Below are 25526 nucleotides of genomic sequence, written 5' to 3' on the forward strand. Positions count from 1 at the left end.
ACTAGGAAAAAATAAAAACTTACTACTAAAAAAAAAAAAAAATCAGAGAGACAGCCCCAATGGCTAGAGGGGCCTTCTAGGATTGGGTCGCTAAGCAGACAGCTGGATGCTTTGTTTTTTTTCAAATAATTGGTGTCTGACTTCTGTAAGACTCCTGTCCTTTGTGCCTCAGCTGTCAGATCCTACTAAGCCCCCTAGTCCCTCTGTTCTCACTAGTCTGTCCTAGTGGATTCTCATGTGCTAACCAACATGTGTCCCCTTCCCTTCCAACACACCACACCCTACATACACACAATTGCTATCAAAGGTGCGCAGGTGTTCACGTCACCATTTGGATGCCACTTAAGGCTCAGAGTGCCATGCTGACCTCCACTGTCAGTCTCTGCCAATGCAGACAGCAGGCATAAGTTAGCAATTGTGATGGTGCAACAAGTCCTCCTAACATGCCACCTACCCCTTTTATCATGAACTTGACTGTATTCTCAGTACCTGCGCATCTACAGAGCCAGAGGTCATTTTGGACAGCACCAAGGTACCGAACAGCATGCTATTAAGACACCAAGAAGACAGAGATTGACGCTGAGAGAGGTGTCCAATTCTTGAACTGGAAAAGTGGCCACCGAAGAGTGCTGGTCTCCCAAGATCTCTTAATGGAAGCAGGAGCTGCAGAGATGTCCCAGACATGCTCAACTGCTATCTCTGGGTCTAAGGAGGACTTCAGGAAGGCAAAGGCCTCTACCCAGAATATGTTACTTTTTATGGTTTTCTTACTGCTTGGGGTTGTGTCTGAATGGTCTTGTAAAGGAGGACAGTTCTTTGGGTTCGTATGAACACTCCCATTGTTGGTGTGAATCGGGCAGATGCAACCTGCCATTTAGGCAGAAGGGCGCTCTTATGGCATGTCCTTACCAGAGCGCCAACTTTCAGCATGTGTGGTGCAGCAGCCACACAGCCTCAGTTTCTCATCAGCCTTCCTCTGCCCCACCCAGCCTCCAACACCTTCTGGGTACAAAGACTGAGTCCTCTGGCCAGGTCACTTACAAGTTCTACTCCTGCCAGGGTCCTCAAAATCCACAAGTATAAAGCAACAGTAACTCTTCCTATTCCTTGGGAGAGCTGCTAGGCACCAATCTTCCCCATTCCCTGGGCCTAGCCAGCCTTCTTCTCCCACAGTGACAGCTCCATGTATGTTCCCCCTATCTGTTCCCTCCAACTGAGCAGGGCTCTTCTTTTTAAACTCCTCTCAGGAGCCCGCTTCCTGTTCCAAGTGTTTCAGTTTGAACTAACAGGGTCTTCAGTAGCCCACTAGCCCCTTCCTGCCTTACGTGGAGGTTAATGTGCCCCTTACACCTGTTCCCTCTTAAGAGTGAACCCAACAAGGTATGTCACTTTCTTTCCCTGGGATTTTGGGGTCTCTGAACGCAGGGCCCAATTTTCCTTTGAGTTCATTAGCCATCTTGAGCAAGCGACTTCTCTCTTCCTGAGTCACCGGATGATCCGCAGTATGCCGCGCCTTTCCTGTCCCGGTCACTTGTGGAGCATGTTCTGTGGCTACCAGTTCTTCCAGATGGGTATCCCCTGGCTCACCTCCTGCAAGGTGACACTGCTTTTGCCCCCGCCACCTACCTGGTATGCTGACGAGGGGCTGTAGGTCACCCACATAGCTCCTGCATGAGATATGGCTTAGGTCTCTACTGTACACTGCTCAGTCTCTATCATAAACTTCCATTCCCTGGCACCCTTCTCTGCCTGGAGTATGGCCAACTACTGCTCCGGCATCAAGCGCTGTTGTTTCCCATGCCCTGCTTTCACCCCTACTCGTGCAAACTCTTGGTTTAATTATCTATGTGATAATCTTCTGTTGGGAGGTGCTTATGTTCTCCACCCCTTGTTGACAATCTTTCAGCTGTTCCCATAATCACTGAAGATGATTGAGGGCTTCCTCTTGGCCCTTCCAGCTCCTTCCATTCCTTTTCTGTTTGACCGTTGCTTTTACCCATCCTAGGCTGTTGCTGTGGGTTCACAACACCTTTTCCCTTCCAGCTTTTGGCCTACATTCCTCCTCATCAGGGCCAGTACTAGTCTCTTCCCAAGGTGACAGGCCACAGAAGATCCTTTAGTGCCCAGACACATAGCCAGCCCAGGACCCCCCAGATCAACCTCTTCCATGGGGTAGACCACATCTTGTCAAGTATGCACAAGACATGTACAGGGAAGGGCCCATCTTTGCCAAACCCCTGTTTACTGGAGAAGGGTATGTCTGCAAACAGAGTCCATGAGGCCTTCCACTGACACACCTTCCACTGACACACCACCTGACTAGAAGCATGTCTGGCTGAGTCTTAGTGCCATTCAGAGAGGACCCCAGGCCACAAACCTAGCTGTGGAAATAGACCAGGTAATCATTCTCCATTATTGGGCTCTCTTGCATGATATGCCCAAGCTTGACACAACTGAAGCACCCAAATGACTTTCCTGGCCAACCCCAGAAGCACACTGGTAGCTCCTCTGTCATTTCCCTTGTTTTGGGCTACTTGGGACCCTCTCCAGTACCAGCTGAAGACCCTAAAACCCCTTGGCCTAACTGCTTCTGCAACCACTCTTGTTGCTGGAAGGGGGCCTCTTGCCACCACTGCTGACCTGCAAATTGTGCCATTTGCTGTTTCTGCAGGCTCTCCCTCAATTGCAGGAGCAGGGTCTGGGACTGTTGCTGCTGTTTCTGCTGCTACACCATCACAGCGGATATATTAGCTCCTCCATCTTTCCCAACTACCCAAACTGGGTGAGGTGTCAGTCAATTACTCAAGAGTTTCAATTTCCCCTCAAGTCCCAGGTCTGTTCACCTACCCGCATGTTCCACCACATGTAACTGCATGTCTTTACCAGAGCACCTCCTTTCAGTGTTGTGTTGTGCAGCAGCCACTTGGACCCTGTTTCCAATTTCTCTTCCTCTGCTCCACTCAGCTTCCAACACTTTCTGGGTTGCAAAGACTTAGCCCTCTTGCTAGGTCTCTTACCCTTTTCAGGGTTCTTAAAATCCATAACAGGTATGAAGCAGCACAAACTCTTCCCATTCCTCCACGAGAGCTGCTAGGCACCAGTCTGACCCTGACCATCCTTCTCTCCCACAGTGACAGCTCCACATCTGCTCTATCTGCCTACTTCCTCAAACTGAGCAGGGCTTTTCTTTTTAAGTCCCTCCCTGAAGCCCACTTCCTGCTCCAGGTGCCTCAGTTAGGGCTAATTAGCCCTTCAATAGCCTATTAACACCTTCCTGCCTTGTGTGGAGACTTGTGTGCCCCATTAAAGACACCCCCCCCCGAGATTACAATGCAATAACATGTCAGTCCGCTTGACAAGAAAAGGTTCAGCTGTGCCCTCTGTCATCCCCTGAGATCAGGATAGTGACCATCAGCACTACGAGAGGCAGAGTGTTTGGGTTCTTGACCTTCAGAGGATTGTGAAGGGACAATGACAGAATTTGTGATGCGGAGCTAAAGAAACAGAAAAGCAGCATGGCAAACTAACCCACAATTTGAGTTCCAAAATAGATATTAGGGAAGAGGAGACAGAAGCCATGTCACAGTCATCATGACAGTGAATGTGGCTGCAGGAGGAAGAGTGCCACAGGGAGCTCTTCAGTGTATACATGCAGAGACAAAGGTAAATTTCACACTATGGCCCTCCACAGGCCATGTGCATCATGGACTATCTCCTTAAAATAGTGCCATGATACAGGACAGTAGCAGTGCCTTATTCTCACCTGTTCCCTCCTGATCATTACCATGGCACTTAACTGTCACCTGTGACCAGGTGAAAGAGAGCAGGAACCCATGCAAGCCACCTCGCCTGTTTCTAGAATACTTATATATGGACAATGGTTCGTTCTCTGGGTGTGGTTTTACACTGGTTACTCATTTCAAATGATGTGAATGTTGTGTGTTAAATGAAGTTGTTTTTTCAACATTCATCTTTGTTAGGATTTTGTAAGCAGAATATGATTAACCTTCAAAACATTACCATTTAAAGCCTACTGGCCACCTACCTCCTTCACTATCCCATAATATTCCCTCACCCTAGACCAGTGGTTCTCAACCTAGTTACATCTGTGGGCCGTATATGTGGCCCACGATGTGTCATGTGGGCTATATCCAATGCTACCTCTATGGCCCTGAGGAGGTCACATGGGCCTCAGCTGTGTGCTGATTGGGCCGCAAGAAGCCCATGGGCTGCAAGTTGAGAACCACTGCCCTAGACCATATACATTAACAATATTAATTACACTGTGATAAAGGGGGCAAGCACAGCCATCACCTACGGTCAAACACTCAACCACCAAAACAAAACAATAACAAATTATAACATTAAAATCTGCCCTCTATGCTATCTATCCCCTCACACTCATTTCTCTCCCTGCACTAGCAAAACATGTGCACAAACTATCTCACAGTAGATTTGCATGCTTGATGCTTGCAGCTTTCACCACACCGGGTTACGCTGCTTCTCTGTGCGTCAATAAATAATTAGCAGGAAGGCCGCTAACCTCCTCAATTCATTTTGGCTGTTAAACACTTGCTTCACTCTTGCTTTCACAAATGTTGTGTAGGAGGCAATGGACAGAAATAATACTACCAATATTGTTGATTGCTTTTGTCATTGTGTGTCAGCTGGCACCTCCACAATAGCCACTCCACTGAGCTGCTGCCTGTCATGTTTGTGTAGTTGGGCTATGGCTTCCTAATCCAGGAGAGCAGTAGGTATCGTGGGCCTTTGAGAATAATGGTGGTGAGGGACACTTAATTAACATCTATGTGGGATAGGGAAAAATGCACCCTTCTGGATCTGGCTGAGATAATCCCCAAAAGGTTTGTATCACTATGGAGTAGTAGCTTTCTCTCCTTCCAAAGCCACTCTCTTGTTCCAATTATTTCAGGCCTCACTTTCTTATCCACCCACTTTATGCTCCCTACTTTCTTCTCTTTTCCCTCTTCCCACTTTCCTTTCTCCTCTAAATCTTGTCCCTGCCTCTCCCCTTCAGGCTTTCTGGCTCCTCTCCAAGCTTTGCCTTCCAAGAGCAAGAATTTCCAGATATGACATGCCCATACATTTTGTATTAGCTCTAGGGACTCTTACGCCTTCTGACTTCCAGGGGTTACACAAACTAGCAGCTGCTGCAGCCCAGTAGCACACCTAGAAGTAACAGCACAGGGCAGAAAAAATTAAATGCTTCGCAACAGGAGTGCCATACTTTTGAAGTATTAACTAGCTATTCTTTCAGCGTGAAAGAACTCATATCAGAATTAAAAAACAAAAAACAACAACTCCTTAGCTAAAGGCAGAAAATAAACCCAGGATTTCTTTTTCACTGCCTAGTGGGGGAAGAAAAACCACCCATAATTACAATACTTGTCTTTGAATAATATTTCAGTCGTTAGAGCACATTGCTCAGATTTTGTATAAGTGCATTAATATTTATTCATTTGCTATGACCTTTAGATAATTCTTAAGGGCTCTATTTTCCTAGCATTGATGTTTGCTCACTTTTTGCACTCTTTTTGGACACTGAGCCAAAGCTCGATTACCTCCTATGAGTACTCTTATTATCTTCAGTGAGACTCTGCGTGTGAGTCGGATGAACAGGTTTAGGTGCTAATTTAAACTCATCTCCCTGGGCCGACCTCTTGTGCTCATGTGGACGCCAAGATCAATGGAACTCTAGGTGGGTGCAAGGGCCAACCTATGCTGGGAAGCTTGCTGCATTGGGGTTTGTAGCAACAGGAGTACAGCTCCAAGGAACAATGCCTACCTCGCTCCTTACAGAAATGTCTCCAACAATTGGCATTATAAACTGGTTTTTTGGTCCCAATTCTACTCCTGCTGAAGTCAATGGGATTATCTGGGATGCTGATAGATGTTAATTTCTCTGGCAGCCTTTTGTCTAAAAAGTGTTTTGTTTTCCCAGGTGCTGGCCCATTGTAGACATTTTATCTTTCACATTGTTGACTCTATCCAAATTCAACTTGCCTTACCCCATAGGACTACTTGAATAAGTACAGTGATCAGATGTGTTCCTCTGGTTGTAAGTCTCTATTTTGTTTTCAAAGACGGGGTAATTGCATCTGTTGTATTACAGAGGTGCTCTCTAAACTCTCGCAATTGGTCAAATTTGGAACTAAATTTTCACACACACAGAAATGCTTAAAATGTTGTCCCTTTTCCCCCTTGAAATTCAAAATTAAGGATTTTTGAAATGTCTCGACCATCTCGATATCTTTGACAGACTTTTTTGTCGAATATCCCTTTTTACTATCAAAACTCAAGATGTCAGTGAAAAACATCACAAAATCATCTTTCAGGAAATTCCACTTATAGAAAACATAGTATAAAAAGCCAAATATTCAAAAGTGAAAGCTGACCTGAGCTTGCAAAAAGTGTTCTTTGAAGCACCCAGCAAGCACAAGTCTCCTCTATTTATAAATCAAAAATTTCTAGAGCAGTGATGATAGTGGCTGTCTAGGCGCCAGTAGAGGGAAGATCATTTCTACATCCTTGTCTCTGCATGTAGGAGAGAAAGCACACTTCCTAAATGCTCGTGTGTGACACAGGCCACAACTCCTAAAAGCCTGTCTTCTTCCATTTGGTAAGACAAGTTCTGAACTCCTAAACCGGTTGTTAGGAAGTTTTTGGATAATGAAATCATCCAAGAGGAGTGTCTATTTATGCAAGTAAAAACTGCTTATCTATAGTATGTTGGAGAATAGGCCTCTACAATGTTATCTAAAGTGCTACACTTTACCCACAGAAAAAATACATTTTTTTTTTAAGGCTCAGTAATTACAAGAGAGTAGAAAGATACCTGGGCAAGGTGATGGTGAATACAACATGGGATAGCTATCTACCTATCAGTGGATCAACAGTTCCTTCTAAATAATTTAGAAAAACAAAGAGACACTATCTTTCTGAATAGCTTTGTTTCTTTCGTAAACAACTTCACCTGATAAGGGCCTATTTCAGCCTTCTGCTAAAGACTGTTCTATAATGGAAAAAGTATCACATTATTATCTGATCTTGCACTTGTCCCAGCACAGAGAAAGCTTTTTGAAAACTGAAAGAGAAAAACACAACTACCATGATATTTGAAAAATCTCCTAATGACACTGCAATGATATTTTAATAAATACTGATATTTTGTATTCAAACAAGGTACTAAATCTAGGGACCAAATTAATTCCAACTCCATTTATACGAGCGATGAAAAACTGGCCTATACTTATAACAATTTCAATAACAAATGCTTAAATAGGGAAAAAGAATGGTCTTGTGGCTAAAGCACAAAGCTGGCACTTATCCCAGGTCTGCAATAAGCTTCCTATGTCATCTTAGGCCAAGTTTCTTTTAGCTTGTTTTTCAAAGATTCTTAACACTAATGGGAGATTCTCAGTACCTTTGAAAAATCAAGCTGATAACATCCCTGTCCTTCAATTTACCCATCTGTAAAATCAAGCAAACCCAACTCAAAGTTACGGTTTCAAAATCCATCCTTAAGGTCGAATCCTGAAGCCTGGTTGTTCTTGTTAGAGAGCTTATTCCTTCACTCTCCCACTTCCCTGGTCCTTCTCGCATGAACAGAGAGCTACAATACCCGAAGTCCGAAGGTGCAAACAATTCGATGTTTATTGGGGTGAACTTCCAGCAAGCTTAAATACAAGTTCCTTTTTCCTTATTTTCGAATCCCAACTTACTTCCTGTTTGCCCCTAATTTATATAGCAATATTCTTAGCTATACCTTAACCAATCATTCTACTGAAATTTAACTAACCAATCCCAACATATTGTAACATGATTAGCTAACCAATTATATCCCACCACCTTAATTAGTTTACACCCAGTAAAATTAATTATACCACAGACAGAAACAATCACAGAACCAGACAGAGACCATGCCAATAAACAATAGCAAAGTGGGAACTATAATGACAAAACAATACAGAAGTGAGGATTTCACAACTACATCTATAAAGACATAAGAGTTTCCCAGCTGTGTCTATTGATAAGTGAGTTCTTACCAGACAGAAAACTATCAACCTCAATTTCCTTTTACATTTTCTAGGCACTTCCCTTTCTCTGGAGGTGATAGGCACTATCAGGACAGGATTGTATTCCTAACAGCCCAATAGCACCTTCTTTCAATGTGACTACTTTGGAATGTGAGGATGTGACTGGTTGCTTCCCAGCTTATGGCTGCCTCTGTCGATTAGCCAAAGGCCTTAGCCTAAGAACAGGGCCTCAGACTGTCACAGTAAGAGAAGGACCTTACACTGTCAGACAGTGATTTTGATTCTTTCTTTTATAACCTCTAACTAGCCAAGTGATAAGAATACACCTAAATTCTTAAAGTACAGGCCTTTGCAGACAGGCCTGAATATCTATATCCTAACAGTTCTCTCAAATGTCTATAGATCTCTGTTCATTAGCACATTCCTAAATCTCCCGCTGCAAGAGTGGTTTCTGAAATACATCTCAAAAACCTAGCTACTGGTTCACCACTAACTATCTCGATATCTAGGGACAGAGGGCAATATATTTACTTGTTCCAATATGCTTGTTGTAATGACAAAACGCAAGATTGCGCCTTCCTGGGAATGGGGAAAGATATTCTACTTGGGAGTTGGGACGAACACATTCACTGTGAAGCACAGGTACATGTGTGGTTAAAATAAGACATATGAAGTTCGGTGGATAAGAATTTGGCTTTGGGTTCCCAGTTCGCCATACCTTGAGGAGATTCTCTTTCTGTGGCATATAAAATATGATGTGACTTGTTAACTAAAGGTAAATAAAGCAAACTTTTTTCATATTTAATTCAGTGTGTGGGACATTTGCCCATTGAATTGCTGGGGAATTTTGTAGAGCCCGGCGTCGATACCAAATTTCTATCCGCAGATATGGATATAAACTGGATATTCGAGGAGCTGCAGGGCTCTACTGGGAACGGCAGTGGCAAAAGCAGCCACACATTGGGCCGCAACTCGCAGCTCCTCCGGCCTGGCTGTACCGCCCCCAGCCCAATCCACTGGGTTGGGCACCAGGCTCAGCAGCAGCTGTTCCTGGTCACACTAGCCCAGGAGCATGTAAGTCTCTGAGTCTGGTGCCCGCATCAGTGGGTGGGGCTGGGGGCAGTACAGCCATGCTGGAGGAGCTGCCCACGTGGGGTGCTGGCTCCTGAGAGTGACAACCCAATGTGTAGCTGCTTTTGCTGCTGCCTTTCCTGGTTGAGCCCTGCAGCTCCTCGGATGTCCATTTTATATTCACAGATATCTGCATTTGCGGATATAAATTTGGTATCCACACAGGGCTCTATATACATGCATAGCTGCCATTAACTTTAAAGGCAGACTAAATCTCTCTCATGCAGTAATAAAGCAGGTTCCTACTGGATAGGTTGACAAAGGATAAACATAGCAAATTTAAGTAACATTTCTTTTAATTGGAGTATAAGTAAATCAGGCTAAACATATAAAATAGAGAGAAAATATACTTCTATGAATAGAAACTATAAAATGCTCCAAGACAACTTGAATTTCCCATCAGGCTGAGGATAATGCAATATTTAATTTATTTATTTATCGTACTGAGTGGTCATGTTTCATTCCTTACCTTGCCTTCATGTATTGATTCAATCTCCTGTCCAGTGGACTGTGTAAGTGTGAACATATCTAATGGGAGAAGAGACTTCAGGGTAAAAGCATTCTTTTTTTTGGGGGGGGAGGGGGAGGGAGGGTGCGGAGGGGTCGGGGGAGGGGCAGACCACACACTCTTGGCACTTTGTTTGGCCCAGAGATGATGCGGTGCACAGCTGGCACAATCTTTATTTGAAGCCTAGAGGGGATCTCATGAAATAATGTTTGTGCATTGCAGGTGAGAAAAACCCTAATTTGAGGTGCTTATCCCTGGTCCATTCATAGCAGATATGAGAGGAGGATTTTGCCCTTAATTTGTTCTTTTGTGTCTGTATAGTTTAAGGTCTGAGATCAGTGCAGGATGTTACATTCCATATGTGCTGCAATATGCAGGCATAGCTAGGTAGAGTGAGGATGAAGTTGCAGCCTCAACTCTGAATTTTCTAACAAATTTATTTGAGCATAAGCTTTCGTGAGCTACAGATCACTTGATGGAATGCATCCGATGAAGTGAGCTGTAGCTCACAAAAGCTTATGCTCAAATAAATTGGTTAGTCTCTAAGGTGCCACAAGTACTCCTTTTCTTTTTGCAAATACAGACTAACATGGCTGCTACACTGAAATCTGAATTTTCTGTTAGTAAGCCAAGTTGAAACATGAGCCAGAGGACTTTGTCAGATGCATTTAATTAGAAACAAAAGACAAATCACATCCCATTTGAATAGGATAGAAGGGCAAGGTAATACTGAAGTGAATGGAAAAAGAAAAGGAGTACTTGTGGCACCTTAGAGACTAACCAATTTATTTGAGCATAAGCTGTAGCTCACGAAAGCTTATGCTCAAATAAATTGGTTAGTCTCTAAGGTGCCACAAGTACTCCTTTTCTTTTTGCGAATACAGACTAACACGGCTGTTACTCTGAAACCTGAAGTGAATGGAATTTCTCAGACTTGGAAATCCCTTCTCCCTCAAAAAGGAACTGGTGTTCCAGACACTAAAAATCCATATAAACCCCAGTTCTAGAGTCAAGTGAAAGATGCGGCCCCAAGAGTTCGCACATTCTCTGTCTTGCTGAAAACAAAAGCTTTTTATAGCTGTTTTTATTTAGCTAGGTTTTTCACCCCCCAAAGAATCCACTTGATAGATTTTAGATTAACAGCTAATCAGTCACTTCAAGGGGTGACAATGACAAGAGGGAAAGACTTCCTAATTTATTCATAAACTACTTTATCTGTCAATTCAATTTATTTAGTTCATTCTTCATAGGTAAAAGTAGTGAAAGACAATTAGTTAATCCTGACCTTGGAGGTGAGAAAAAGAATGCTGATAACGGAGGCATTGAAAGGAATGAGTCAATTGAGATTTTTCTCACCCAACTAGTGAAAAATATGATAGACTGATATTTATCTCTTACATTTTCCCCTGAATTCTTGTAGCTATCACAAAACCACCGAGGTGACACTGACCTACTCACCAGATACTCATATGCATTGTGACTAGTCATGTACCTTGTTTGTTATTTTTAGATAGTATAAAAAATTCCTATGGTACATTTTTTTTATTCCTATGTGGGATCCCTGCCAGTGAACAGATTACATCATCTCGGAGATGCCAGCATTTCTAAAAGAATTTTTTCATGAAGTTTAAGGATTGCAGAGAGCTGCAGTTTCCTTTTAGATCAGCATTATTGTGCAAAGCACTACCACAGAGCAGCGAGAATTCATAGATCAGCCCTTAGTGCCTTTTTTTTGGTCTTTGATGACCGTTGAAAAGCTATGTATAAAACACAAGATTTAATTTCTGTAGGACTTGTACTTTTTGAAAGCTTGGTTTGTGCGATATAATTTTACAGAAATTCATTGTCCCCTCCACACTGTATTTTTATTGCATGGTGAGGTTTGGTACAGATTTTGATGCAGAAAGTAACAAATCCTTCACAAGTGCTGAAGTGAGCTATATCTGTGTAGAACTGAAAAGAATCGATTTATTCAACCTGATTGAGGTAATATAAATGACACAACCATATTGGTTTTGGGTTTTTGGGTTTGTTTTTTTTTAAATAAGGGCTTTTTCCACTTGCAAAAACCAGACTAGAAATCCCAGAAAAAAGCAAGTCTGGCTGTAGATACTCAGAATTAGAGCTGGGTGAACTTTTTTGGTTGAATAGTAAATTTGCTGAAGGATACAGATTTGGGGCAACCAAAACTGTTAGAGAATTTGGCAAATAGATTTGGCCCAATGAAAAAAAATAAAAAGGTTAAAATGCTTCATTTAGATATTTTCAAAAATAAACGTTTCACATTTTCTTTTTGAAACAGTGTTTCATTTAGAAATTTAACTAGATCTTTTTTTTTTAGACAAGAGTAAAAAAATCACCCCCAAACCTAATGAAACAAAAAACTGAGTTGCAAGGGCGGAATCATTTTGGGTTAAAAAAAATTGTTTGTCTCAAATGATTTTTTGGGTTATTTTTTGTTTCAGCAAGAAAAAACACAAAAAAAGTTTCTATTAGACACAAATCAATTTTTTTCCTGATTTTTCAGTGCTTCTCAGAACAGCAATTAACTTTTTCACAACACCCTAGTGAGATGAGGTGGTATTATTACCCCCATTTTACAGATGGGGAGCTGAGGCACAAAGAAATTAAAGTCAAAAGGGTCCACTAATTTTGGGTGCCCAATTTGAGATTCCTAGCACCTGGTTTTTCAGAGTACTAAGCTGGCATGATATGGTACTTTATATGTTCAAACCACTGCTCCTGTTGACTTCAGTTGCAACTGTGAGTGCACAGAACTTCTGCAAATCAGACCTCAGCAAGGCACCCAGAAAATTAGGAAAGCACAATTAGTGGCCACCTGAGAAAAGTTTGGTTTAAGTGACTTGAATAGCATCATACAGGAATGAGACTATGCTTTCTTTTCCTGCAGTCCCCTGCATCATTCACCACACACCTTCCAACTTCTGCAACAAATGAGACCGAGGGACTTCAGATAACAGCTATGTTCACTACACAACCCTGATTCATCCCCAGAGCATAGTATATCCTGTGCACTGAATGAGTCAGAAGTCCTGTGGAATAAATGTGTTCACGTAATTAAAGGCTGTGTCATAATGCGTACACACAAGGGAGGCAACTTAAGATTGCACAGACACATAGGAGCAGTATGAAGCTAGAGCATGCTCTCAGTAAAGGTGGAGTCATTGGAGAATGTTGCTGCTAAACTCTAAGCCTCATCTGAGCCTGTATGTACAAACTGAGATTTTTCAAAGGTGTATAACTTCGCTCAGTGTGGCTGTTTTTTTCCCCATGGAAACAGAAAAAGGCAAATCCTTGACCCGCACCTTGCTCAGTGTCTGGCACTTATGAAAATGTAACCCTTCTACCCGTCAGAGTTGGCAGCAACAAGGGCCGGGTTCAGTATCTAGGGGATCCATTCCAATAACAGTGCAAAACCGGCTCGAGCCCCCACCCAGTGACCTGGGACAAATATATACCACCCCCGCTGGGCACCTCCAAGAGGCAATACTTCCCCTCTCGCAAGCACATAGTCTGAGTGGAACAAAAAGACTTTTAATAACAGAGAGAAACAATGTGGCATTATGTTGGGGAAACACCACCAACAGGATTCATAACACAACCCATGAGCAAAACACCCACCCCAAGCAAATTGGGGCATGTCCTTTCCCTTTAGTTCTTGAGTCCAGCAACCCAAAATCACCCAAAGTCCCAAAAGTCCAACGACCCAAAAGTCTCTGTCCCTGGTCAGGGCAGCCCCAGAGTCCAAAAGTTTATCTGCAGAGTTTTACTCCCCAGTCTGGGTAAAAATGTGCCTGTGGCAGGGGGGAAAGAGGTAAGGGGCACCTTATGTGACCTGAAGCTGACTACCCCACAGCTCCACAGGGCTCCGCTCCGTTCGCCATCTCACGCATGGCTCCGCTCCACATCGCACAGCTTCGCTCTCTCACGAACGGCTCCGCTCGCCGTCTTACAAACGGCTCCGCTTGCCGTCCCGCAAACTGCTCTGCTCCACCAGCCGCTCTGCTCGCCGTCCCGCAAACTGCTCTGCTCCACCAGCCGCTCTGCTCGCCGTCCCGCAAACTGCTCCACCATATATTTTCAGGCTCCCCCACTACTTAACACAACACTTAGTGATTTCAGCTCTTAGTCAGTTCAGCTCTTTTGTGATTTCAGCTTGTAGTAGGGGAGCCTCAGTGCTGATGCACCATTAGCCCAAAGTGAATTCAGCTCAGCAGCCTGTAACTAGACTCCTAATGGAATCAAAATTAGCTCCAATATTCCACAGTGGAGAGAGGGGAGGAAGTGCAATTAGCATGTAAGGCCCTCACCAGGGGGCCCATGCCACCAAGTATTAATACGTGTTCCCAGCCTCTCTCAATTCACAGTTTTGGAACCCATGTCCCTTGCCTAGCGAGTGCTACTTCGTTGATGGCGAGTCCCTCCATCATAGCAAAAGGCCAAGTGCAGTTCTACTGTCCTTGATTCCCATAATCAGGGTAATAATTTATTCTTCCTGCCCCTATAACAGAGACACTGGGGATCCCACAGCAGCCAAAGTGACCATTTGGGCAGCTATGGCCTCATTCTAGGCAGGGTGGGTGTGCCTATGCAAATGAGATCAGTCCCTGAAGTTCTTTTCCACAACTTGCCACACCTCACCACCAGATGTCAGGGTGGAGCTCATCCTGACTCTGCTTACAAAAGCATGGAGGTTCTAGAACTTCTCAACAAAACAGCTGTAAGACTGTTTTTGACATGGGCAAAACATTTTTCCCCAATCACATTTTTGGAAATAGCGGATCCATTTTTGCTAAAACTTTCCAAACAAAATTCATCCTGGAGAAAACACCCAGCAAGGAAAATGTCGTCTGAACCGTTAAAATTTAGCAAAGTTATAAGCAACTGAAAACAGAGTCTTAAATGGAAAGTGTTGGACAACCTTAGCTAAAAGTAATGCTACTAGCCCTGCCTATAACGAACATATAAACGAGACCTTTTTTTTTTTTTTACAAATGGTATAATTATAGAACAACCTCTGGGGTGAGGGAACAGCAGCAGCTCGTCAGGGGGACATTTTTGGATGAGACAGCCGTGGCAAGCTTCAACTCTGATGAAGAATGCCATACAAGCTTCATTGTTCACAGAACTTAAGATTATAAAATCTCACCTGAAAGAGCCCACACAATAAAGTAGATAGTACCTTTTCATGTGTATAATTAATTCTATCTGAACTTGTGGTTTCAGAGGGTCTGGGTATATTGCACCCATAATTGGACCACTAAGCTGCTTCTCATGGGGATGATGTGTTTCTCTCCCAGATGAAAACAAGCCCATAGAAGGAATAACAGTGAGCCTGCATATGCCGCATGCCAGGATACCAATTTCAAAACCTCATTCTGCAGTAAAATGATCTACCGTGGCAAAAGTGATTGAGTTTTATGAAAAGGTAAATAAGAATCCAAGCAGCTTTCAAGAAAACTGTATTTATATAAACTATCAGCAATGATCCAATTATTTATTTACCTACTTACTTGTTTATTAATTTATTATTGTATGTTTTGTTGAGTCAGACCTAGACAAAACATGAAAGCCTTGAGGAAAGCTTTGTCCCCAGCAGAATCAGCTTAGTGGTTGTCGTCATTATGGCATTATGGTGTGTGTGTCCATCTCCACACTTGTTTATCGAATGCTAATGCAACAAAAGTAAAGCTGAGATTACATATAAATATACACGCACCAGTGCATCAGGAACGGCAGAAAAACCTCTCTCTAAAACCAACTTCATGCTTGTTCAAAGTTCTGAGCAGCTTCAACTCAATGAAAAGTAAAATGACAGGAGAAGAAGAAGGTAGCTTGGCTGAATGCTTAGGAATTGATTTTCCTATTAATTCATGAGAGATTTAAGCCAATAGCTGCCATTGATGTTAGTGCAAGTTATGCACATAGATCCCCATGCCAGTCATTGCGGGAATGTACCACATAATGTACTAAACTTCCAGACATGAGGAACTTTCTATTGATTAAATTAATAATATGGGGCTAAATCATCTGCTCCAGTGGGGGAAAATAATGGGAAAGTATCAGTAGGAGTGATTAGGGAAGCAGTGGGTTTTCTAAAATGCACTTCCTCAGTCCCACAGATCTCCAAGATTCACAGGGAAAGGCTAATAGCCATGCTGTTCAATTGGTCTTCTTCTCCCTGGAGGCATGGATCCAGCTGGAGCCACTCTTACACAGGCTGTGTCCCCTGTTACTGCTCAGCAACAACTGAGCATGGCTTCAAGTTGCATTTCCTTCTGCCTGGATTTCTATACAGAAATTAAATCCAGGTGCGGAGCAGGGCACAGTGCTGCAGACAGCTGTCATTCCCTCCCCCACCCCAACTCCTGAAATTCGCAGAATCCCTTCCATGCAGAGGGCCCAGGCAAAGAGTCGTCATATATTAATGGTCTATCCCTGCTGCTCTTTTTTAGTGGCACATTTTTGCATACAGAGCTGCCAAAAGTCCAGACGCAACCCAGGTTTGTGAAACAGATGTGAGTCATTCACAATTCCAGCCATGGTCCCAGACTGGCTTCTGCCTGAGGTATTAAAAGAAACGCCAGCATCCAGCTTGGCAGAGTGTACAATGAAATGGTGGCTGATTCCTTCTCCTTCTGTCTTCCTCAGCTGCTCCTCTCCACTCCCACTGGTAGATCTGAGTACAGCGTTGAGAACAGAAGAGCAAGCAAGGGGGAGAAAAGCAGCTGCACAGGACAGAACTGCTAAAAACTTCAGGGTGGGGACGTAAACAAATGAGATAAGTAATCAGGTTCTATCTTTCCCCAGCCCTCAGGTTCCTTGGACCTGAGGGAACACAGGGAGCCTATCGTGTATGGAGGAGCAGGAAGTAGGACCGTTGTGACCCCGGAACATCCACAGAAACAAGCCTTTGTCTACACTGCACACCTCTTGCCATGTTGCAGAGCCCAGGCTCCAGCACAAGTAGGAAGGTCTGCTCTGCTATTTTTAGCCCCATAATGTGAGCCTCCTGAGCCCAAGTCAATTGATCTGGGCTGTGAGACTTGCTGTCGTGTTTTGGTAGTGTTTGGTTTTTTACAGTGTAGATCTACTCTGACCCTTAGGTTGTTCCTGGAATGCCAACACTAGTAATGCTATGGAACAGCTGTGAACTGAAAGGCATCTAGGTACATCCATGAAAATGGACATACCAAACATCCCACTGTGCTTTGTGAATTCCTCTGTCAGGAATTGCCAGTCATAACACATTTAAAATGGAATAAGGCTTACCCAGACCACAGAAGAAGTCATGTATGTATGAACTGTATAGGTGGTTCTTTTGTATTGACTTATTCCAGAAAGTTGGCTGCTTTATCATAGTAACTGGAGAGTGATGTTACTCTTTCACCATTGTAAAAGGTGCCCTGATGTTATAGGATGGTGAATCTAAGATGTTGAATATTGGGCAGACTATAAAGTTCAAGACACAGGTACACAACTTAGGTAGCTATTTGAAACTCAAGTACAAAAGGAATAGAAGATGGCTGAGTTTCATTTGTGTTCATTTCAACGATAGCATTGTCATACCAAAGATATTTTTAAATTCTTGTTTTCAAATTAAGTAACATTAAATATTTTTTCCAAATAAAAGCACCTCCCCCGCTCATATCTGTATTCATTGAATTCTGGGGTTAAGTTTCAGAAGCAGTAGGACACCCACTTTGATTCAGAGATTAGGAAAACAACCACACTCTTTCCCCCTGCCCTCCCAGTTTTACACTGACCAGAAATGCTTTGTGAAAATTCAGTTGGCCATTTTCAACTGAATTTTTTTTAAAGAATGGCTGTTCACTATAAAGCTGGGGGAGAGAGAGAGAGAGAGAAAGAGAAGGGGGTCTCCTTTTCTAAGGCTATAAAGCATTTTTCATAGTTCTCTTTTGAAGTCTGTGCAAGTTATCTAGTGTTTGTATTAACGTTCTGTGTGAAGAGAGAAACTGAATTATCCTCCTAGGAATGGAACCTACCTGAACGTCCAAAGCACAGCAGACACAATATAACCATTTTGGTGGCTTCTAAATTCTGGTTCAGCTTCTAAAACACATAAGGGCCAAATTCTGCTCATGAATACAGCTGGTCAGAAATTTTTAGATGGAATATTTGTTGGAAAATGCCAATTCATTGAAGACCATGTTTTGCAGATGTGTGTCGGTTTTAACTTTCAACAAATCTTCCAATGGAACACAGATTTCAAACTTGCCTGCCACTTGGATGCGGAACTGCCACTGACTTCAGTGGGAAGTCAATCAGATCCTGTGTTTTTCTATTTTGAAAACACTCTGATTCATTTTGTTCACTGGGATTTTCTGCTTTGCACCTGCCCCTCCTCATCCCAGACTTTTCTAAATTCAACAGCCTGGACCTTGTTCTTCTGTACACTAAGGCCCCTTCACACTGTGCTGGCAGTGTAAAAGGGCCTTAAAGTCAGAGTAAATTATACTTGCGTCCTCTTTACAGTGTGTGTGATATAGAAGGACATTAGTGTAAATGTGAACCTGCCTCCCCCATGTCCTAGTTCAACTCACAATGTTTGCATAGATTCAAAATGGAGGAGAGAAAATGAAAACCAAGGCAAAGGAGAGTTAAAATGTTCCAATGTGTTTATGTTACTCTTTATAGAATGTGGAAGAGTAGCTATAATGGAAAGAATTGACCAACCGCAAGTCATGCCTAACCAACCTGATTGTCTTCTATGATGAAATAGCTGGCTCTGTGGATATGGGGAAAGAGGTGGATGTGATACATCTTGACTTTAGCAAAGCTTTTGATACGGTCTCCCACTGTATTCTGGCCAGCAAGCTAAAAAAGTATGGATTGGATGAATGAACTATAAGGTGGACAGAAAGCTGGCTAGATTGTCAGGCTCAATGGGTAGTGATCAATGGCTCGATGTCTAGTTGGCAGCTGGTATCAAGCGGAGTGCCTCAGGGGTCGGTCCTGGGGCCGGTTTTGTTCAACATCTTTATTAATGATCTGGGTGATGGGATGAATTGCACCCTCAGCAAGTTCACAGATGACACTAAGCCGGGGGAAGAGGTAGATAGGCTGGAGGGTAGGGATAGGGTCCAGAGTGACCTAGACAAATTGGAGGATTGGGCCAAAAGAAATCTGATGAGGTTCAACAAGGACAAGTGCAGAGTTCTGCACTTAGGAAAGAAGAATCCCACGCAAAGCTACAGGCTAAGCAACCTGTTCTGCAGAAAAGGACCTGGGGATTACAGTGAACGAGAAGTTGGATATGAGTCAGCACTGTGCCCTTGTTGCCAAGAAGGCTAATGGCATATTAGGCTGTATTAGTAGGAGCATTGCCAGCAGATCGAGGGAAATGATTATTCCCCTCTATTCAGCACTGGTGAGGCCGCACCTGGAGTATTGCATCCAGTTTTGGTCCCCCTACTACAGAAAGGATGAGGACAAATTGGAGAGAGTCTAGCACAGGGCAACAAGAATGATTTGGGAGCGGGGGCACATGACTTACAAGGAGAGGCTGAGGGAACTGGGGTTATTTAGTCGGCAGAAGAAGGGGAGGGGAGGGTTTGATAGCAGCCTTCAATTACCTGAAAGGGTGTTCCAAAGAGGATGGAGCTATGCTGTTCTCAGTGATGGCAGATGACAGAACAAGAAGCAATAGTCTCAAGTTGCAGTGGGGGAGGTCTAGGTTGGATATTAGGAAACACTATTTCACTAGGAGCGTGGTGAAGCGCTGGAATGGGTTACCTAGGGAGGTGGTGGAATCTCCATCCTTAGAGGTTTTTAAGCCCTGGCTTGACAAAGCCTTGGCTGGGATGATTTAGTTGGTGCTGGTCCTGCTTTGAGCAGAGGATTGGACAAGATGACCTCTTCCAACCCTAATATTCTATGATTCAATGAAAGGATTTCAGAAATTAACCCAAATAAATTGTGCATAAGTGTTCACCTAAGGCTATCTGTGGTTGAACGATAGTGACCATGTTCCATATGGCTTTCATCCACATCCATATACTACTGGTAGTAAATCTCTGGAGAAGTTATTGTCCCTCCATATGGGTCCACTATGACTAAGTGGGATGATCCTTTCCTCCTCTTGGCCACTTTCCCATTTGGCTAAGTATCTTTGTGATGAAGAAATATCTGAGTCAGGCAGTTGGGGATCAGGACGATAAGGGGAGCAGTAGGATCCATGAATGTAACAAATATATTTAGCATAAGGAATAAACAAAGAATATTGATATTGAAAGTGAGGGCCTGGTAACCATATCAGCTTCTTCATTCTTATCTGATTCTTGTTATTGGTAATTCTGCTGGGAGCAGGGCAATAAGAATCATTGTGCATTCAGAGTTAGCCACTTTGGAACAGAAATGGAGTGTCGATTAATCAGTTATATTGGAGCTTATGTAAGTGCCCCTTACTTCATCGGTAAAGTGAATCATCCACAACACAACACTGAGGAAATTTTCCACACTTTCCTTTTAACAATTCCCCAGGGATGAGGAGAACCTTTAATATGAGATGTTTGTGTAGAGTAGTGGCTCTCAACCTTCCCAGACTACTGTACCCCTTTCAGGAGTCTAATTAGTCTTGCATAACCCCAAGTTTCACTTCATTTAAGAACAACTTGGTTACAAAATCAGACATAAAAATACTAAAGTGTCACAGCACACTATTACCGAAAAATTGCTTATGTTCTCATTTTTACCATATAATTATAAAAATAAATCAAGTGGAATATAAATATTGTACTTACATTTCAGTGTTTAATATATAGAGCAGTATAAATAAGTCACTGTCTGTATGAAATTTTAGTTTGGACTTGCTAGTGCTTTTTATGTAGCCTGTTGTAAAACTGAGCAGATATCTAGATGAGCTGATATACCCCCTGCAAGACCTCTGCATATGCCCAGGGTTACACATACCTCAAGTTGAGAACCACTGGTGTAGAGCATACAAAAAATAAGGATACTCTCTTCACTTCCTAGAGTTGTTCTGCATGAGCTTCCTCACCATTAACAGTGAGAAGGGAGGAGACAGAGAAGGAGGAGTATCCCCCTCCTCCAAAAAAAAAAAAAAAAAAAGAGAGAGAGAGAATGAGAAAGGAAATCCGAGATGAATGAGGAGAGAAGACAGAGGAATAGTTCTTCCATACTGCAATTTAAAGCTTAGAGATGGTTTTTGAGGTAACAGCTTCTTTTTTGAATATTTCCCTGTGATAATTTCATCTGACCTGTTTTCTATTTTTCCAATTAATACATAGATATAATTTTATTTTTCAGTTAAGTATTTCAAAATTATTTCTTATTAAACTGGTAATTTCTATTAAACTAGAATGTATTATTGATCTCGCGCTTGACTGAGGCCTTATTTTTTTCTTTTTTTCTTGGTTTTAGCATATAGACTGCAACAGATGCAGAGGTTTATCATGTAAATATAGATGTTATAAAATAGCATCTTTGTCCAGGAGCTGCATTTCAAAGTTGTACGGCTCAGTATATTACAATATCAACATTCCAAAAGAGCTGATGGATTGAATAGCCCCCTAATGTGATGTGATAGGAGAGAACCAGGGCTTCAAATTAGGCCCAGATCTATCATGACCAAAATTAGTTGCCGTCTCTCAAGAGATGGAGTGGGAATATAATTAGAATTTAGAAATGAGAAGAAGCACACAGTATGGTGCTCAGGGGGTTTACTGTGGTCTATAAATTATGTGAATTTTTTTATATGATTCCATTTATTTCAAAAGGGTTCAGAGATGAATTTGGTCCTTCATATTTAAATATTTTCCTGAGCTTGACTATGATATACACTGTCATTCTTACCGCCGAACTGGCCCCATTGAGCTCCTAGTTCAATAATTCACTTGGAAAATCAAAAGGGCACAGGTCCAGCTCTCATGTGAGCCATAAGACTTCTGACCTATAGAAGAGACCATAACTGATATCAATAAATGGAATGGATTTATCACTTTATTCAGTGTTTGCTCCCTTGAAAGACCATCAGTACCTCTAGAGCAAGGATAGAGGCCTACAACGGTAAGATATTATATGCCTGACAGATACAATGGTAAAAAGGAATAAAGACACTTATTCTAATCACATGACATTTCCAATTTCACTTTGAAAAGCCTCTCATGTTACATGTGAATATACAGCATTGTATTTATGCTTTATATACTATGATCCCAAAATAATTACTGAAGTTTTATGCAACTTCTTAGAACTCAAAGCAAAAGCAAAGCATCATAGTTATTTATAGCCATTCACCATACATAGTGTTTGTTAAATTGCAACTGCAGTGTACTAAGTATCCATTAAAGCATAAACAGGGACAATATCACTAAGTGAAGAAATGCAAATCAAGAATCCTAATGCACATGGTAACTACATTTGAAATACTGTAATTAATACTTGGCATATAAGTATACAACACTTAATTGTCCAAGCCAGTCAGAACAACTGTTCAAATGGACAGCTTTCTCATATGGATTGGGAAGCTCTTGAGTTTACAATGTAATTACAATCAATTCTCTTTCTGAACTGTAGTGTTATGATATAGTGTTGCTTGTTGGAGAAATTGCCATCTCTTCCAATTAAAGGAAACAGCTTAGCTTCCTGACTTTCCCATTTTCATCCAGCAGATGACATCATGCATCAGGAAGCTTAAAGTGACCTTTCAATATATTTTAGTGAACAAATGCCCCATAAGCCCTGTTTTTCAAAAATATCATTACTAGAAAATATGCAGAAAGTTAAATCCTTCAGATACAAACTGCAGAGTATTTGGTAGCATTACTTCTATCATTCATATAGTTGTAGACTTAGCTGATTACCCACAAACTTCTTGCTTCTTGATGTCCACTACTAGTATTTTGCTTCTCTGTGTTTTGAGGGCCTTGGGGGTCATGGTTTCATATGACAATGGAAATAAATGACTTGGGAAACATGAAATAGCATAAATGTTTAATGCACTATAAACAGCTTCCACCATTTAAATGGCTAAGAGCTGTGAGGAAGAACAGTAAGAATGGAAGGTGTTCAGTTTATAAGTGGAGACGTCATGATCATAGTACTGCAGAAAACACAAGTATTGTATCTCCAAATATGAGGACACATCCTACTTCTGGGATAAGGCATACATTTTGATGCATTTGATTCATTTTAAATATTGGGGTTCAAAGGGCAGTGTGCAGACTTCCATCAGGCCCATGAAGTAACTACAGGCTTATTCACATGGCAATTTAGAATGTGGCAAGTCAGGATACGAATGTACAGCACACTAACTTGCTCCATGCTCACTGGCCCTGCTACAGTGCACTACAAGTTCTGTACTGTGCTTGGAGGTACTCCTATTTTAAATAGCAGGACATCAAAGCGCACTATGGACTTTTTAGTGCATGGTAGCAGGGTTCACATGGAAACTTAGAGCACAGCAGACTGGTGAACATCCAGGCTTGCCATACACTAAATGTAGGTTTGAAATGCTGTAATTATAAGAATGGATTAACAGTGCCTGAAATGATGATCCATTGTCACCTGGAGCAAGAATGTCTCTGGGAATGGTGGTTCGGGGGGATGTTGCCACAATTTTTGGTGTACTCTGTGTAGGTTTTATGTATTTTAATATATATATATATATATATATATATATATATATATATATATATATATATATATAGTGTGTGCACGTGATCCAAAGCTCACTGATATCATGGGAGTCTTCCCATGGACTTCAATGAGCTTCAAAATCAGGCCTTATCAAATCAGTATGGCCACAGTATACTCTGCTGTAAAGAAAATGGAAACAGAGCAAGTGCAATATCTTGTGAAGATTTGTGTTTACAGAAACAAAAATAATCTTGTTATTAAAATGCAATGAACAGTTATAGCTGATAATAATTAGAACTGTGCAATACATTTTCAGCAAACTTCAAAGCCCTCAAAACTTGTAGTTTCCACATTCTGTTTCAATTCCACAACTGATGTTCTGTGGATGTTTGTTCAAAATTGTATTTTCACTAAAAAGGGTCCTAATTTCAGGGGAGGGGAGGATTTGTAAATTTCACAAGTATATTTACACAATATTAGTTTCCTTAGAGAAACATACAATTTTGCAGTTTTCAATATGAAAAGTCAACATTTTTGTGAAAATTCCACATAAAAGGAAGTTTTGGCCCACAAAATATATTTGGAGGGCACTATTGGGAATATCGTTCCTTGAAGAATTCTATGATGTTTTCACATAGCCCTCATAATTCACCTACCACCAAAAATGAAACCTGAGTAAAATCAACTCTAAATAAAAGAGCAGATATATTAATAGGACCTGCTTTAATGTACTATAGAGCCAGATGGAAATAAGTGGAGTTACTCCAGATTTACCCTGTGTACCTTGGATCAGGATCTGATAAATGAAATCTAAACAATCTTAACAAGAATCTTCTCCTGCCTTTAATTCTGTCATTATGAAATTACTCCTCTATAATAATGGCATCAGAATTGCTCTCAAGTCACCAGCTTAGAGAAATCACAGCAGGGAGATCAGGAACAGGCAATTAGAAGAAAAGTTGCCTTTTGCTGTTGCTGCTTTTTTCCCTTTCTTGTCATGTTTCGGTGGCAGTATTTATGTGTGCATGCACTCCAATGTGTGTCGTCATGTTAGCAAATATATTAATACTATGCCTAACATATATGTAAGTGTTGGGAAGTTATGCTAACAATGTATTATACTCTCCCCATAATTCTGTTCACCCATGTCAAGTATTCCATAATACCTTGCATTAGCTGAAATTAACTTTGGCTTAAGTAGATCAGAAAACTGTCAGGCTCAGGACAGATGGATGTTTTACCATAGCAACAGGTAGGAGTTATTATCACAGGGCAGTACTGAAATGTTCCAAATGAAAAGGATAAGATATAGGATTGTTCTACCCTGGTACAAACCTAGGAAGTGCCTTCATGCCCCTTGGTAGCTAGAATATATGTGTAAAGAACAAAGAGATAAAGGGTACACCATGGTACCAGAGGGAGAAAAAAAAAGAAGAGGTAAACAGCTGATTGGTTAAAGCTAGTTTCAGATGAGGTGCCTAGCACCTTTCTATTTGTAAACAGTATTGTTATAAAAAGGACCGCTTTAGGGGTGTAACTTTGGGAGCACACTTTCTGCGTAAGGTGAAGATAACACTGCATGAGACGGCTTCCCAGAAACTGCTATCATACTGAATCTTCTTCCTGTACTATATTATTGACAACTTTTAGCAATAAAAGTAATAGTGGTTATTTGATCTCTTGAATATCTTTCATAACAAACATATGGTCAGGCAACTGACTATACAATTTACAACATGTGGACACAGAACTAAAGAGGGAACAAAGTGTGAATGCCTCTTCTTGTAACTGTTTTATCAGACTTTTGTGACTGACATTTAATCTTTTTGTTCAATGTCACACAGTACAAACCAGTGCCTTGCCACACAGGCATGCTCCAAAAGTCCAAGGAAGCTCACTGCACAGTGCCTTTCACATGTCTCCTTCAGACACACACACAAGCCACATTTTCCCCCTTTCCAAAATGGAAAATATCTAACTCTGTCTCATTACAGCCAAGCATGATGTGGACTAGAAAGAAATCCACACAAGTGTACTGGATGAGCCTCTCTGATATAAGAGAGTACAGTAGCCGGATGTTTGTATAAGTGTACACAACTTAAACACACTTTTGTTATGGATGGGTGTACTGAGAAGGACTACAGGTCAAATTCTGCTCTCGGTTCTACCTGTACGCATTAAAGCACTTG

Source organism: Caretta caretta, chromosome 2, assembly GCF_965140235.1.
Source record: "Caretta caretta isolate rCarCar2 chromosome 2, rCarCar1.hap1, whole genome shotgun sequence".
Classification (NCBI taxonomy): domain Eukaryota; kingdom Metazoa; phylum Chordata; order Testudines; family Cheloniidae; genus Caretta; species Caretta caretta.